Source organism: Apodemus sylvaticus, chromosome 3, assembly GCF_947179515.1.
Source record: "Apodemus sylvaticus chromosome 3, mApoSyl1.1, whole genome shotgun sequence".
NCBI classification, from domain to species: domain Eukaryota; kingdom Metazoa; phylum Chordata; class Mammalia; order Rodentia; family Muridae; genus Apodemus; species Apodemus sylvaticus.
In genome coordinates this window covers 153,739,437-153,754,133 of record NC_067474.1, presented here as the reverse complement: position 1 = coordinate 153,754,133, position 14,697 = coordinate 153,739,437, and the positions used below count along the sequence as shown (strand labels likewise).

The 14,697-nt window shown below is 54.7% G+C and overlaps 1 protein-coding gene across 1 annotated transcript in view; it reads left to right on the top strand.

Annotated features, from left to right (window-relative positions):
• Igsf21 (immunoglobin superfamily member 21) overlaps positions 1 to 14,697 on the top strand; it is a 228,002-nt gene that overhangs the window by 29,544 nt on the left and 183,761 nt on the right. The gene's annotated exons all lie outside the window — the stretch shown is intronic.

The window sequence follows — 14,697 nt, the reverse complement described above, 5'->3', positions numbered from 1 at the left end:
ACTCCAGCGAACCCCTGAGAAGAAAGTGGAATCCGAGCATCTGGAATCCAGAAACCCCGGATCTGAAATGGTCCCAAATCCAAGTGCCAGCCCAGGTCTACCCTGGGAAACTGTTTTCTGCATTGCGCGTGGCCTGATGATGTGGCCTAGCATGCGCTCACACTGCAAAAAAATAATCGTCTGTCTGTCCGTCCATTTGTCGTCCATCTGTCCATACATCCATCCATCCATCCATCCACCCACATGGCAGTATGAATTCACTATGAGACTGCGTCAGAGTCACATGTAAAGCAAACATGGATTCGGTGTTCCGATGAGGGCTAATCCTAGTTGTCATCTGGACAGGATCTAGCATCACCCGGGAGATAAACCTCTGGCCATGACTGTGAGGAAATTTCTAGATTGAGTTAGCTGAGGAGGGAAGACCCACCCTGGATGTGGGCGACGCCACCCCTTAGGATCCAGGGCTGAATAGAAAGGAAGTGAACTGAGGACCAGCACCTACCTCTCTCTGCTTCCTGACTGGACTATAGGACCTCATGCTCCTGCTGTCGCGCCTTCCCCACCATGGGTGTGAGTCCCATAAGTCCTTCCTCCTCGTGTCAGGATTTTTGACACACACAGCGGTGAGAAATGAGCCCTTTCCAGGCTCCCGAATCGTGGACACTCAGGTTGGAGGCGTCGTGACCTGGACCTTTTGGATCCATATTGGGAAAATCCTCTGGCCAGCGTTCGCTCGGTGCCCAAGGCTTCTCAGACCTTCAGCGTCTTCATCTGAAACACGGGGCTACTGCTGTGAGAACCAGGCGCTGTTACCTGACCTGGGGACCTACTGTGTTGCCACTCGGCCTCTTAGGAGCTCTCGGAACTAGAGGCAGCTTAGTCCATCCAAGCCTCAGTTTCCCCCAGGGGAAGATTTTCAAAGCTGTCTTTGGGGCAAAGGTAAGGACTGGCATACTAGTGCAGAACCCTCCTACAGCAATGGCATCGCCCCGCTCTGGGTGCCGCAGCCGTGGTGACACCTCCGGGGCGCATGGGCCCTGCCCTCACTGCCAGCAGCAGTACCACAGGGCACTGAAGGGAGCTGAGTCCCAGCAGCTTGGAGCAGGTGGCACAGCTGGGAGTTGTCCCTTCCTATCAGCTTCAGAGGCCAGCACTGACACCCCCTGTCCTCACTGGGCACAGAAGGCCGGCTCAGTCCCCATCCAGCCGTGCCTCTGGCCTGTGCCCAGCCCGCACCCAGCCTCAACTGGTTGCTGTGTCCCGGCCCATCCTCCGGCCTCAGCTGGGCCCTGGGACCTGGCTTCCCCCAGCAGGTGGCTGCTAATTAAACTGGATTCTCACCCTGAGCAGGGTGTGCCAGGTCGCTCCTCCTCTCCTCCCACCCTCTGGCTGGGTTCCCACCCCTCTTCATAGATTAAGGTGGCATGGGTCGGGGGGTGGGTGGGTGCATGAGACCTGTGTAAGTGGGCAGCTGGATGGTGGCGGCTGGGGGTGGGGCATGAGGGACAGAGGGACACCTGAGAAGGAGAGACAGAGAGTTGGGTTCTAGTTGATCAGAGATCCAGACCTGTTTTCATTTACGCTGCTGTCACCTCAGAGGGGAGGAGAGATGATTTACTCTGCAGCCAAGTATGAGTGATCGTGGCTGGGGAGCACAGAGCAAGGTCACCCCCAATACAGTGTTCAACGGAGACTTTGTAGTTAAAGAGAAGGCAGCTGCAACAAGAAGCAGGAGTCAAGGACCTGTTCAGATACATTGTTGCAAACACCGGATAGAGCGGTTACAGCTGGGAAACCCCTGCCTTTGGCCTCAGACAGTATCTGAAGATGTTCTTATCCTCGGGTCGAAGCTGGGGGACCAGTTTGTTCATTCCAAAAGGATTTTGTTTTATAGCCAAACGCTTGTCAGGTTAAAAACAGGTGGGCAACTGAAGGCTCTTCAGAGGGCTGGAGATAGCTAGCCCAGGGTACCCTGCTTAGGATTTGCAGCATTCCAAGCCTCCAGAGTCACCGAAGTGTTCTTCCCAGTCAGTCAGCCAGCCTTGCGGGGTGTTTGATGCGGGTGCAGCCTGCATTCACACTACTCCCATTCCCACCCCCACCCCACCCCCATCCCGAGTGCGTGAATCCATCACCACACCCCAGATCTCCTTGGCCCTCTATCTCATTCCCGAGCTGAGTTTACCTTACACTGAGACTCAAAGCAGGGCTGGGCCCAAGTGACTCAGGTTGAAGGGGTGACAGGCCCCAAGGCTTCACGTTCTCTCAGACCTCTCGGTTCTGAGCCCTTGTCCCCAGGAACTGTCACCCACAGGCGTGCTGGTGAGATTTCACTAGCCTGTGACCACCATAGCCTGTTGTCTTTACGTCTGCCTTCAGATAGGGACAGCCTGGTCTCCAACGTGGATCTGGGTGGGTGTTTGCCTGGGCCAGCACCCCCCCCCTCCATGACTGCTTCTTAGGGGAAAGATGTAGGGAGCGGGAAGGGGGAGGGGATAGACTTGTGTCTGTAAGCACACCTTTAAGGAACATATAGGAAGCTCCTGTGTCTCCAGCCTGAGGGGCCCCCTCCTCCACAGCTGTGACACACACACCCCAGTGGCCTGAATGGCAGTCACACTGACACCTATCACAGGATGGCCTTCAGACCGCTCACTCTGTGGGAGCTACCAAGAAGCAATGGCTCTAAGTCCTGACTCTACCCTCTTTGTGGCTTTACCTCTTTGTGCTGTGTGGCTTTGGGAACCCATCAGCCCTCTCTGAGCTTCTGCCCCTTCCTCCACGTGTACAAAGGAGATGATAGTGACTGGCTCACACGGATGCATGGGAGTGACGCCCCCCCCCCCCCCGGGTCAGTGCAAGCCTGTTGGGCATTTCTTAGGAACCCACCCAACACCAGCCGCAGCACGGACGGTGACTACCACCAGCTCCCTGTTTCTCCCCAGGTGCTGCTGCTGAGCCCCCGGGCTCTGGGCCTTCAGAAAGCCGAGTTCCTGAAGGACTCCACCCAACAGGCTATAGGGACAGGGTGGTTTTGTGGACTCATGAACGACCAGCCTGGGCTGGGGTCTGAGGGTGGCCTGCACTGTGGCTGTGGGCACAGGGGACGCTCTCTGGCTGGAAGCAGAGCGGGTTGAGTTTTCTGGATGCCTGAGCTGAGACGTGACCTTGCTGTGCCTCGCTTGTGGCCGAGGGAGGAGGAAGCTAACGGGGAGTGGGTGTAAGGCCGGGAGGCTAATTGATTAATGGCGGGCTGCGTTTTGATGAGAGACACGGGGCTGGTGAAAGGTGAGATAGTAGTGCTCACACACATAATTTTATGTCCTCCAATGGCAGTCTGGGTAAATAGTTACCCAGCGGGGGAATTGATCTAGTAAAGCGGCCCACTGTTCCAGGCTCCTCTAAGACCCTGGAGCAGAGGCTAGCCCCACTTGGCCCTTTTCACCATGAGGGAACCGGTCTGACTGGGTACGCTCGTGCCCAGGACTGGCTGGCTTTGCCACAGTCTAAGGTGGAACCGCGATGAAGAAAATCCCTGGGAGAGGACGCACATCCATCTTCTTCACAGACCTGGAGACACGATCAGAGAGGCTAAGCAGTCAGTTCAGGGATGCACAGCAGGTGGGCGGCGGAGCTGAGGTTGCTATCTGAGCCGGCGTGGCAATGCCCCCGAGCTCTGGCTTCAGAAAAGTCAGAGCAGAGGTGAGACCTCCAGCCCGGGCCTGAACCCCAGGGGAAGCCTCCCCTGTGAGCCTTGGCAGAGCCTCATGCTGAGGGCACAGAAGGAGGCTGTGGGATCCTGCCCACTGGCAGCCCCAGAGGCCCCGGGTTCCACTACCTTCCAGGCATGCAACCTCTGTTGCCCTACAAGTCTGCATAGCCCTGAGAACAGCTTCCTGGTGTGACAGGGAAGTGACAGGAGTGAACTGAGGCCTGGTTCCTATTCAGCAGCTCCGGTGACAACCCCTCCCCCCACAGCCTTCGTTATCCCTGGTGCTGAAGGGGATGGGGCCTTAGGCTCCACTTGCCACCGTGCCACACCCTGTGCCTGTCACACTCTGTGTCCATCAGCTGCTCTGGTGCCTTCCTCTTCCACAGCACCAGCCTGTTTTCTCTGCTTCTCCTGGATCTTGGGGACTAAAGGGGGGCTGACACTGCCTCTTCGTCTGTCCCTTGGCCCAGGAACCGAGATCCCAGTGGTTCACCTGTCCCATGTCCTTGCAGTGAGGGACCTCACTCTGTGGCTGCCCAGGCCACAGGCTGTGGCTCTCTGTGAGTCTGCAGCAAGCCCCATCTGCAGTCTCCCTAGGCAGGGGCTTGGGTCCTCTCTGTGACCCCAGGTCATCCTCCTGCAGCAGCTGAGCCTGCTCCTGCTTCTGCTGCCTTGGGGTCAGGCCAGCAGTTGGGAATTAGGCAAGTGTGACCCCTCCTACTGGCTGCAGAGCTAATGGGCACTAAGTGGCTATTTTGCAGAAGAGGAAGCAGCAATTAAGAAAGGCTAAGTAACTTTCCTGGGGTCACAGGTTTGGATCCTTCAACTCCAGCCAGATCCATGGTTCTTCTGCTTCTTCAAATTGTCTCTGATGGACAGGTCCTCACAAGCAAGCGCACTTTCCCACTGGACGCGGGATTACCTTAGTTATCGCCTCCATCAGACGCTATGGGACTGTGCAGGGACAGAAGCTATGCATTTCCCATTAGCCTGGGAGCCAGCAGAGGAAGGACCGGGGCCTCCCCCATTAGACTAGAGAGTTACCCGCAGGATCACTTCCCACCATCCGAATGGGTCTCCCTCACTCAATGCAGGTGCCATGCCTCCTCCATCAGACGGGAAGTTACTGGAATATGACTGCCTTACATATGCGCACCATACACCCAACCTCAGGACCTCTTGATATGACCCCTGCCTAGCTGTGCTCTGTACAGCAGCAGCCCTGGGCCAAGGGCAGAAATTACCAACAGACCACAAGCCCCAGGCACCCCGGGTGTTAATTAGTGTTGCCTGATCTCAAGTTTTCCCCCATTTATGCTAATCAGAAAGGTAAGAGGCGGATAATGAAGTGTTTGGTTTAATACCGTGTGCTAGGAGGGAAGAGGAATTTTAATTACTGGCTTCTAATTGGATGGATGGCCTGTTAATATCCTCTTGACAGCATGTCTAAGCCACTGCTGCCCACCTGTCTAGGCCCCGCTGTCAGGTCTGCCTACGGATACTGGTATCTTAGACACCTGCCCAGGCTGTCCTTGCTGAGGGGTTATGCCAGCATCTCTCTGCCCTGACATTTAGGACTTTGCGTGGCCTTGCTTAAGCTCTGTCCCTCTCTGAGCCTCCTGCTCTTCAAGGGGAAATAAGAAGTGCTGTGTGATCAATGGAGGTTTGATAGAGACTATGTGTGCAGGAGGTGGGGGCAGCCTCGGGGAGGGATGGGGACACAGCTGGTCCCCTTCCAGGGGACCCACCCTTCCAGGGGACCCACCCTTCCAGGGGACCCACCCTTCCAGGGGACCCACCCTTCTGGACTCAGCTTGGTGACATGCCCCCAAGCAACCCCTGATCCCCAGACTCCTGGTCGGAGGCATTGTCCTGGGTTGAATGGCCTCTGTCCAGCCCCTACTGCCCGTGTCTGTCACACGGACTGTCACCAGGACCATCAGATTCAGAGCTCCTCAGGGGCTCTTTTTCCATTTTGCTGCCCTGTGTCCAGGGCCCTGGGTAGTTCTGGAAACCCAGCCTTTACTTTGCCCATTTATCCAAGAATAAATATCCCAGGAAAGTGGGTGGGCCTGGTCCCAGCTGGATTGTGCGGAGTGTGCTCTCAGCCAGAGTCGGGTCTGCGTTCCTGAGCATGTAGGCAAGAGGACTCTGCGCAGAGCGTTGACTGACCGATGTAAGGCCTCTTCTTCCCTTTGGACACGCAAAACCTCTGTCTCTTGGTTTCTCTTTGTGCATGTGTGTGTGTGTGTGTGTGTGTGTGTGTGTGTGTGTTCCTGTCTCTCTCTGTCTATCTCTGTCTCTGTCTTTCTGTCTCTGTGTCTTTCTGTCCGTCTGTCCCCCTGTCTGTCTGTCTGCCCATCTGTGAAGATGTTGGATATTCTTCCTCTCCCTCCGCTGTATTCCCCAGAGACAAAGCCTCTCACTAAAACTGAAGCATCGGGCTAGGCAGCTGGCTGGTGAGCTCCCAGAATCCACTGGTCTCCTCTCTACAGCCCTGAGGTTACAGACCTGTGTGACCACTCCTATCTTTACATGGGTGAGAGGATTTGGACTCCGGTCCTTGAGTTTGTCACTCAGTATCCAGGAGCGTCACCAAATTCTCTTTCAGAATGTAATAAGGGTCGCAAGTCCTCAGGAGCCTCTAGATAGGAGTCTTTCCCAGTGTTGTGGCTTTCTGAGCCTCAATGGGCTTATCTGTAAAATGGGCAGGAGCTTCCCTCAGAGAGCTTATGGGAGAGTCAGCCACACAGGGTCCAGGAGATATTGGACCTGTCCCATCATCCTGGGACGAGATCTGAAGGGAACCACATAAAGGGGAGTCAGTCTGTTTAGGTTCCTGGCTTTAAAACCAGAATTTGGCCTGTGACATCTGTCACGGTCCAATGAGCAGAGACAGAGAGTCGACTCTTTAAGCCGTGCTTCATTCAGAGAAGACAGGGATCTGAGAAGACAGGGGATTAGCATCCTAAAAATCTCCATCTCATCTCATCTCAGCTGCCAGACTGTATAGTGAGAAAGGGGGTGGGAACAAAGGCTGTCAATCATTCTTCCCTTAGGCTTACCCCCTGCTCAGGTGTTCTGCTGAAGCCGTGGTGTCTGGGCCTCTCCTGGGCGTCTCCACACTAGGTTCAGGCTCATCAAGACAGTGTCTGGCAGTGTCGGCCTTGTCCCTTCTGGTGGCGTCCGGGCTGGAAGAGGTTAGCTCACAACGAGCACACCATCAATGGTGTGTGTGCATGCTGAGTTAGTGATAGAGCACACAAGTGCGGGCATCCCAGGCTAGCAAGATGGAGGGCAGGAATCTCTGTGTAACACAGAATGTGAAAGAGGCCCTGTCCATCTCATCTGTCCCTGCTTGGCTTCAGAAGGTCTCCGTCCATCCCGGTGAGGAGGGTCTGACAAGGCAGCTCAGGCTGTGTCAGAGGTACCATCTGGTGGAGGCTGTTCCCATCGTGGACAGCCAGAAAGCAGAGCAGAGGAGGCCCCAGGGCCTGGCACCACCTTCAAAGGACCCTGGTGCCCACTTTGCCCTCTTGAATGTTTCTCAGCCTCCCCAGTAGTCTCACCACCTGGGGACCAAGTGTTCGGAACAGTAGCCTTGGGGAGGACTTTGAAGATCTGAGCCATAAACCCAGGACAGTGCTCAGCCGAGGTGGGGGGGTGGGGGGAGGGGCACTCTCCAAGGCTCACAGCGGGGGGGGGGGCACTCTCCAAGGCTTACAAGAGGATACTGCTGTTAGTCTCGAGGGTGGACAGCTTCCTGGTGGAGACTGTTTCCCTGGACAGGGTAGAAAGTGACTATGGCTGGTATTTCCCTCACCATGGCCATGAGGAGAGGAATGATGTAGATTGTTGGGAACAACCCTAGGGTTTCTGGTTCTACAGGGGTTTGGTCTCCTGAGCCTGAACTGGAGATATGTGAATGGCTCCACTTTAGCGAGTCAGGGAAGAGGAGAAATGCTTTACCCACCCCACCCCCACCACCTTCGCCCTCCATTCTTTGTGGTTTCCCTTCTCCACCAAGAATCTCCAAGGACACACAGTGCCTGCTGGCCTTAGGAGGAAAAGCCAGTAGCCACAGAAGAACCATTGTATACATCAGGTGCTATAGTGTGATCACTGTGTGCAGTAAGTGCAACAGAGTGACCACTGTATACAGCAGGTGCTATAGAGTGGCTACTGTATACAGCAGGTGCTATAGAGTGACCATTGTGTGCAACAGGTGCTATAGAGTGATCACGGTATGCAGTAAGTGCAACAGAGTGACCACTTATACAGCAGGTGCTATAGAGTGACCACTGCATGCAACAGGTGTTACAGAATGACCACTGTATGCAGAAAGTGCTACAGAGTGATCTGTATACAGCAGGTGCTACAGAGTGACAACTGTATGCAAGAGGTGCTACAGAATGGCCACTGTATGCAGCAAGTGCTACAGAGTGGCCACTGTATAAGCAGGTGCTACTTGATCCATATCATCTCCTGAAGAAGAAGTGCGTGGTGCCATGGGAACAGTGTAGGGATGGACTACAGAGGATGCCCCTCTAGGACCCTCCACCTTTGCTCTCCTCTGGGTCTGTGACATCCACTCCACTCCCCAAAGTGTCCTGAGGCCAAGGGGCCAATTTACCTTCCTGTGAGACACGTCCTGGCTGTAGCAAATGTGCCCAGTCTCAGAACCAAGGGTGGCACGGAGATGTTGGCACCCGAGCCTTAAAAGACAGCCGGGCCTTGAAACAGCAAGGAAAAGCCAAAAGGAAAGCGGACAGCAAGCAGCCGTCTGCCAGTCTGCACTCACGGCCCGTGGGGCAGCGTGGTAGAAGAGGCCAGCACCTATCAAACATTTATTTGGATGCAGCGGATGAAACAAAGCCGGCATGAGTCCCAGCTCTCTCTCTGGAGCTGTGTGACTGTGGGCCTGTCACTTAACCTCTCTGAGCCTCAGATCGCTCACCTGCCAAAGAAGGCCTCTTAGAGGGCTTGCTTTTGTGTGGCAGGGACAGCACAAGGCCTCAGGTATAAATATTCAGTCAGCATCCATTCTGTTCTTGTTCCTGGATTCAATGGTTAGCTGATTCCCAGGCTAGAACGAAGGGAGAGAAGAGGACATATGGAAGGTTTTGAAGATAAGCGTGAGCTCCAGCAGAGGCTTTGGCTTTGGGGGGAGTCCTGGCTGTGTTCTAGAAGGCTGGAGTTTGGTGGTGGTCTGTGGCGTGTCACTGGGAGGAGGCTTAGAGCCAAATGCAGGGTGAGCCAAAGATGGCCGTACAGGATTCTTGAGTGGTAAGGTTAAGTAGGTCCCATTAGTCTGCTGTAGTTCCCAGTGGGCTGGGGCTGAGGCTATAATGTGGGGTCAGAGAGTGTGTGTGTTCTGCTCTGCTAGTTCCTAATCGCTGGCTCTGGAAAAGTCATCCATGCTTGTCTGAGCCGTTCCTTTGCTGCACAAGGAGGACCACTGTACCCACCCACTGCAAAACAGAGCCCAGCAAAGTAGGAGCCAGTGCGCACAGTAGGAGCTCAGGAAGTGGTGTTGGTTCTGCTGCAATTGTTGGGGTCTTGCCTAGAGCAGTGGGAAGAGACCCAGGAGGGGTCAATAGCGTGGAAAGCCTGTGGGGAGTGGGGTGTGCTTTGGGAGGGTGCGTGAGTCTGCCCATAAACCTTGTCTTCACGCCTCTGGGTGGGTGGAGTCTTCCGGGTGGCGTCAGGCCAGTTTGGGGTAGATCTTCCAGACCCAGGACCACTGTGTAGGTGTGTTTCAGGCAGCTGCGCTGGTCCCGCAATGGTGGATGGAAAGGCACCGCTCTGTCCCCATTTCCCCACAGCGCCCCCTGTGTCGTCAGCTTCGAGGGCACCACCTTGCTTCCTGTGGAGGAGAGGACCTCACCCAGGGAAAGCACTCACGGTCTCCATAGAGACCGGAGTCTCTCGGCTCTCAGGATCTGGAGACTGGCTGGCACAAAAAGCATCACTCCAAGCTAGCGCTCACTGATCTCAGGTCCAAACTCTGCTGATTTGCAGAATCACTTGACTCAAAACAAGCAGAGACCTAGGAAAGGAAAGTCGGCCAACTTTCCTCTGACGATCAACTTGGCACAGCCTAGAGTCACCTGAGAGGAGAGTCTTCGGTGAGGAATCACCTAGACCAGGTTAGCCTATGGCCATGCCTAGAGGGCAGGCAGGCAGTGTCTAGACTGTTAATTGATTCAAGAGGGCCCAGCCCACTGTGGGTGGCACCATTCCCTAGGCAGGCCGTCCTGGGCTCTATGAGAAAACTGGCCATGTATGAACCTGATGGACCCAGCAAGCAGATTTCTCCAAGGTCCCTGCTGTACTTGGCAGGCTGTGAGCGAGTTCTCTCTTTAATGCTGCCCGGCAGAGCAAGCAGGTTTTATCTTCAGCTTCCTGGCCTGACTTCCCTTAACAGTGGTCTGAGAACTGAAATGGTAAGCCAGATAAACCCTAGTCTCCCCAAGTGGCCTTTGGTTAGAGTGCTATATCACAGCCATAGAAGGAAACCCTCCTAAAATTTTAGTACTATTAAGTCGCAGTCTTGAATCTGGGTCCTGAAGGGGCTGCTTGGGTCTGGATAAGAGGACCCCAGAAGCTCCAAGGCTTGATCTCTGGCTAGGGCACTGTGGGGAGTGGTGTGGCCTTTAAGGGCTAGGGCTTTGTGAAAAAACAGAGGGGAACATTAAAACCCTAATCTCCTCCTCTCTCTCCTTAGTTTCTCCCACTATCCCAATATCCCGTGGGTTGATATTTATCCTGTGTAAGAATGAGCAACTTTTCCTATGCAAATGTGACATTTGTGTTTCTCTATGGGGAATGTATATCCTATTCTTTGACTGCGTTTCATGGTTAGCACCTTTTTCTTATTTGTTTCCAGGAACTTTTTACATATTCAGGATATTTGTGGTACTAGAGATCTGTATTAGTTTCCAGGGCTGCCATAACAAAACACCACAAGCCAAACAGCTTTTTAAAAAAAGCCAGAAATGAATTTCTTTTCCAGATCTGGAGGTTCGAAGCCCAGGAACAGGTGTGGGCAGGACTGTTTCTTTTCCCTCTGTTGCTGATAGATAGGCACTTTTGTGGTAGGTGGCCACTTTGTGGTAGCTGGCCTTTTTTGTGGTAGATGGCCACTTTTGCAGTAGGTGGCTACTTTTGTACTATATCTGCCAGTGTTTTCTGTTTTGTGTGTCACATTTTCTCCACATGGTAGGAGCAACCATTGATCGGACTTGAGCCAATGTTACTGGTTCATTTCCCTTACTTCCTTGTTAAGTGTTTGTCTCCCAGTGCAGTCACCATCTGGGGTGCTGGGAGGTATCAGGGCTTCAATATAGGGTTTCAGGGTCACCAAGTTCAGCCCCAAATGTTTCTGTTTTCTCCTTTGCACCTCTGTGTATTTCTCAGATTCATCACACAGCACGGCTTTCTTAGATCCCTGAACTGAAATTCCTGGGTCGCATCTACTATAGAAAATGCTGCTTCTCCCTCCCTCGACCCCCCCCCCCCCCCAGTCTGTCTTCTGAGACTATAGAGCGCCCGGGAAAGGATGCGGCAGAGGGCTCTCAAGTTCCTTTGACCTGAAGGCGCCAGCCACAGGCAGTCCGGTGACCTTGGGCATCGCTTTGCCCCATCAGCGTCTCAGAGTCTCGATAAATGAGCTAAAGATAGCCGGGCGGCGGGGTTGGAGGACACGGTGAGGTGATGTCTGCCCAGTGTGCGGCTCCCGGCCTGGTGCATGGGAGGGGCTCGCGGGCAGTGGCTGTTGGGACTGCCCTGGTGTATTGAAGCTGCCATTTATCAAGCTCCCAGCGTATGGCGGGAATTGGGCCATGCTGCTCTAGTTGTCTGTAGAACGAATGAATACGCAAATGCAGCCTCAAGTCCTCATGTGTACTCACTGGGCACTAATGGCCAATCAAGGGCTCCCCGGAGGACACCACGCTGGCAGGGGGACAGTGCGATTTGGCACAGGTGGCTTCAAGCCAAGGAGTGTAGGATGCCCAGAGTCACTGTAATGTGGTGGGGACAGACCCAGGAAATGACAGGCGAGAAAGGAGCTCGGTGGCTTTGCATCCTACCCTTGAAGTCTTACTGACGGTCACATACTGGGTGGCACCCGCATCACCAGCCTGGCTGTACAGAGCGAGGCACAGACAGGAGGCTGGAAACAGAGTTCAGGCAAGAAGCAAGAGGAGAGAACTTCGCAGGTCTGTGCCTGCTGGAACCACCTTGGAATCCATGGCTGAGGGAAGGAGATGGTGCCCGCCTGCCCAGCAGCCTGCCAGGCACAGTGCTCCCTAAAGCAGACCTGGACTTCGTGGCGCACCTGCTGGCTCCCTTGGGGAAAGGTCCAGCCTCACGGTCTGCAGGGCACAGGTCACCCTATTTCCACCTTCCCTGCTAACCCAGCAGAGCCTACCCTGTCCACCATAGCGAGAGAGGCCATGATGGGGGCTCACGTGCTCCAAAGGGAAACCACCAAATGTATAGCTGATGTCCATGGATTCCCCAGGCCAGTTCTTCTATGGGACCCTTGTATTTCTCCCTGTCTCCATCCACTAGGACACAAATCCCTCATCCAGGAAGATGTGCGTGAGCGCGTGTATTAGGAGTACACATGTGTGTGAGTGTGTGTGTGTGTGTGTGTGCGCGCGCTCATGCGCAAGCGTGCATGTGTACGAGTGCACATGCGTGCTCGTGAGGTTGATGCTGAAAGTCTTCCTCAGTCACTTTCCAACTTACGTTTTGAGACCAGGTCTGGCATTGAACCTAGAACTCACCAATTTGGCTACACTCACAGCCATTGAGCTCCAGGGACACCCCCGCCACCACCTGTCTCCCAAGTGCTATATTCACAGATATCGCAACCACACCCACTTTCTCCCCTACTATCTTCATGCTTGTCTGGGAAGCATGCTACTGATGAAGCCCACTCCCCAGCCTCCTCCAGGAGGGCTATTTTTAGTAATGGCCTTTATGGGTCTTTGTGGGTTGGTGGGAGGAGACGGCTGATTTAGTATCACGGTCCGAATGCTTCCAGACTGAGACGGGTTCCTGCTGCCGCCTTGGCGTGCGTGCGTGCGTGCGTGCGTGCGTGCGTGCGTGCGTGCGGGTATCGAGGACTGTAAAAACAAAGCAAATGGTTAAGCTCTGGGGAGGGTCCCGGCCACTGCTAACAATCGCCCTTCACATCCCTCCACGGCCAGAGGAGTGCACGGGGCTGTTAACACACATATAATAACCCTTAAACACTGTCATTAAGTCACCTTTCATTCCCGCAAACTGCCCAGGAAGGCTCTCGGTGTGATCGATGGCCGCTCTTAAGTCAGTGCCCAGCCGCTCAGGCACTCGGCCGGAAGCCCATGGGCAGTATTGCACAAATAGATAGCCCAACGGCAGCATCAAAGTGTGCTCCACTTCCACCCCGGTCTGCTTTCAGGAAGGCCATCTCTGGGACAAGAAGCACGCAGAGTGGGACCTCTGGGTTCCCAGATGCCACCGTATCTGATGACTCTAGGAGAGCCAGAGGCTTGAGCTCTGGTCCTCTGTCCCGGTCCCTGTCCCTAATCCCCCAAGGGCCTGAGGACTGAGGTTGGGCTGGGGAAAGAGTGACCACCTGCCGGGGTCACATGTTGAGGTTCCTGACCCTCTTCAGGACACGGCAAACCCTGGGGTTTATATGGTGGTGTAGGTCTGTCCATTCACAGACGGGAGCCCCCAGAACTGGCCCAGGGGCCCCATCTTGTTACAGGCTGGTGCTGACAGGTGCTGCTGTTTCCTGTAGAAAGCCAGGCTCTGGGCTGGCTGTGGCATACGGGGTGCTGGTGCTTATGAGAACCAGGAAGGGAGCTGAGCGCTCGATTGGCTCGCTCGATTGGCTCGCTGGCTCTCGGTCAAGGGCGCTGTGCTCACCCAGAGGCGGCACACACATCTACACCACACTTGGCAATGGACAGTGTTAATATTTAATGAGCCGCGGTGGCTGCGGACAACTCCTGTTTACTCAGCAATTTGCTCTCCCTTCTCCCCGGAGGCTGAGCATCCTCGAAGGATCACAGTGGCCTGGAGGAGGCTCTGGGCTGAGGTCCCCTCCGGTAGGACTCTCAGCATCCTGTCTGTGGCCTCACCCTACGTCTAGCTGGGATACAAAGAGCAGAGTCACTGTGCTCAGGGACAACCAGCTGCAGTGTCCACTGGCACAGGTGCTTCCTGCGTAGCAAGGACTGAGTGGCCACTGTCTCGAGGGCTGGCTGAGGAAGAAAAGCACAGAGAGGAAGTGAGGTCCGGGCATATGCCTGTCATCCCAGCACGAAGGAGGCGGAGGCAGTAGGATGTCTGCAAGTTTGAGGCCAACATGGACTGCGGAATAAAACCCTATCCCCAAATACAATTAAATGTCTGTGACTCCTTGGGTAGAGTGCTCACAGAGCATTGTGAGGCCCTGGGTTCGATCCCCAGGACTGCATAAACAGAATATGGCGGGTGCACTCGTGATCCTAGCGCTGGAGAGGCGGAGACAGGAGGATCAGAAGTTTGGAGTCATCCTTAGCTACATAATAAGTCGGAGGCCACTCTGGCACCACGGAGACCCTGTCTCAAAGTAAACAAACAGATGTGAGAGGAACCAATGGCCACGGTCCGTGTGCAGGGTGCTTGGTGGAAACAGGACACTGTGTGTTTGGTGGGAATACTTTTCCAAGACAGAGTTCAGGACAGAGAGGGGAGATTTGTAGCTGGTGATCCAGACACTGAAGGATTTGGGATCCACAGTCAGACCTACAAGCGTGGGGATTGTGGGTGCCAAAGACGGGTGTCATAGGAGTCCCAGCTGCCAGCTGCCTCACTAGTGACTGTAACTATGAGGAACCCCAGCACTGCATGAGATACGGCCCTGGGGTGGTCCTGTCTCAGGCCGTAGGATTCCCTGGTGGAGAACAAGAGAGGAGACCCTGAGGGAAGGCAGAGCC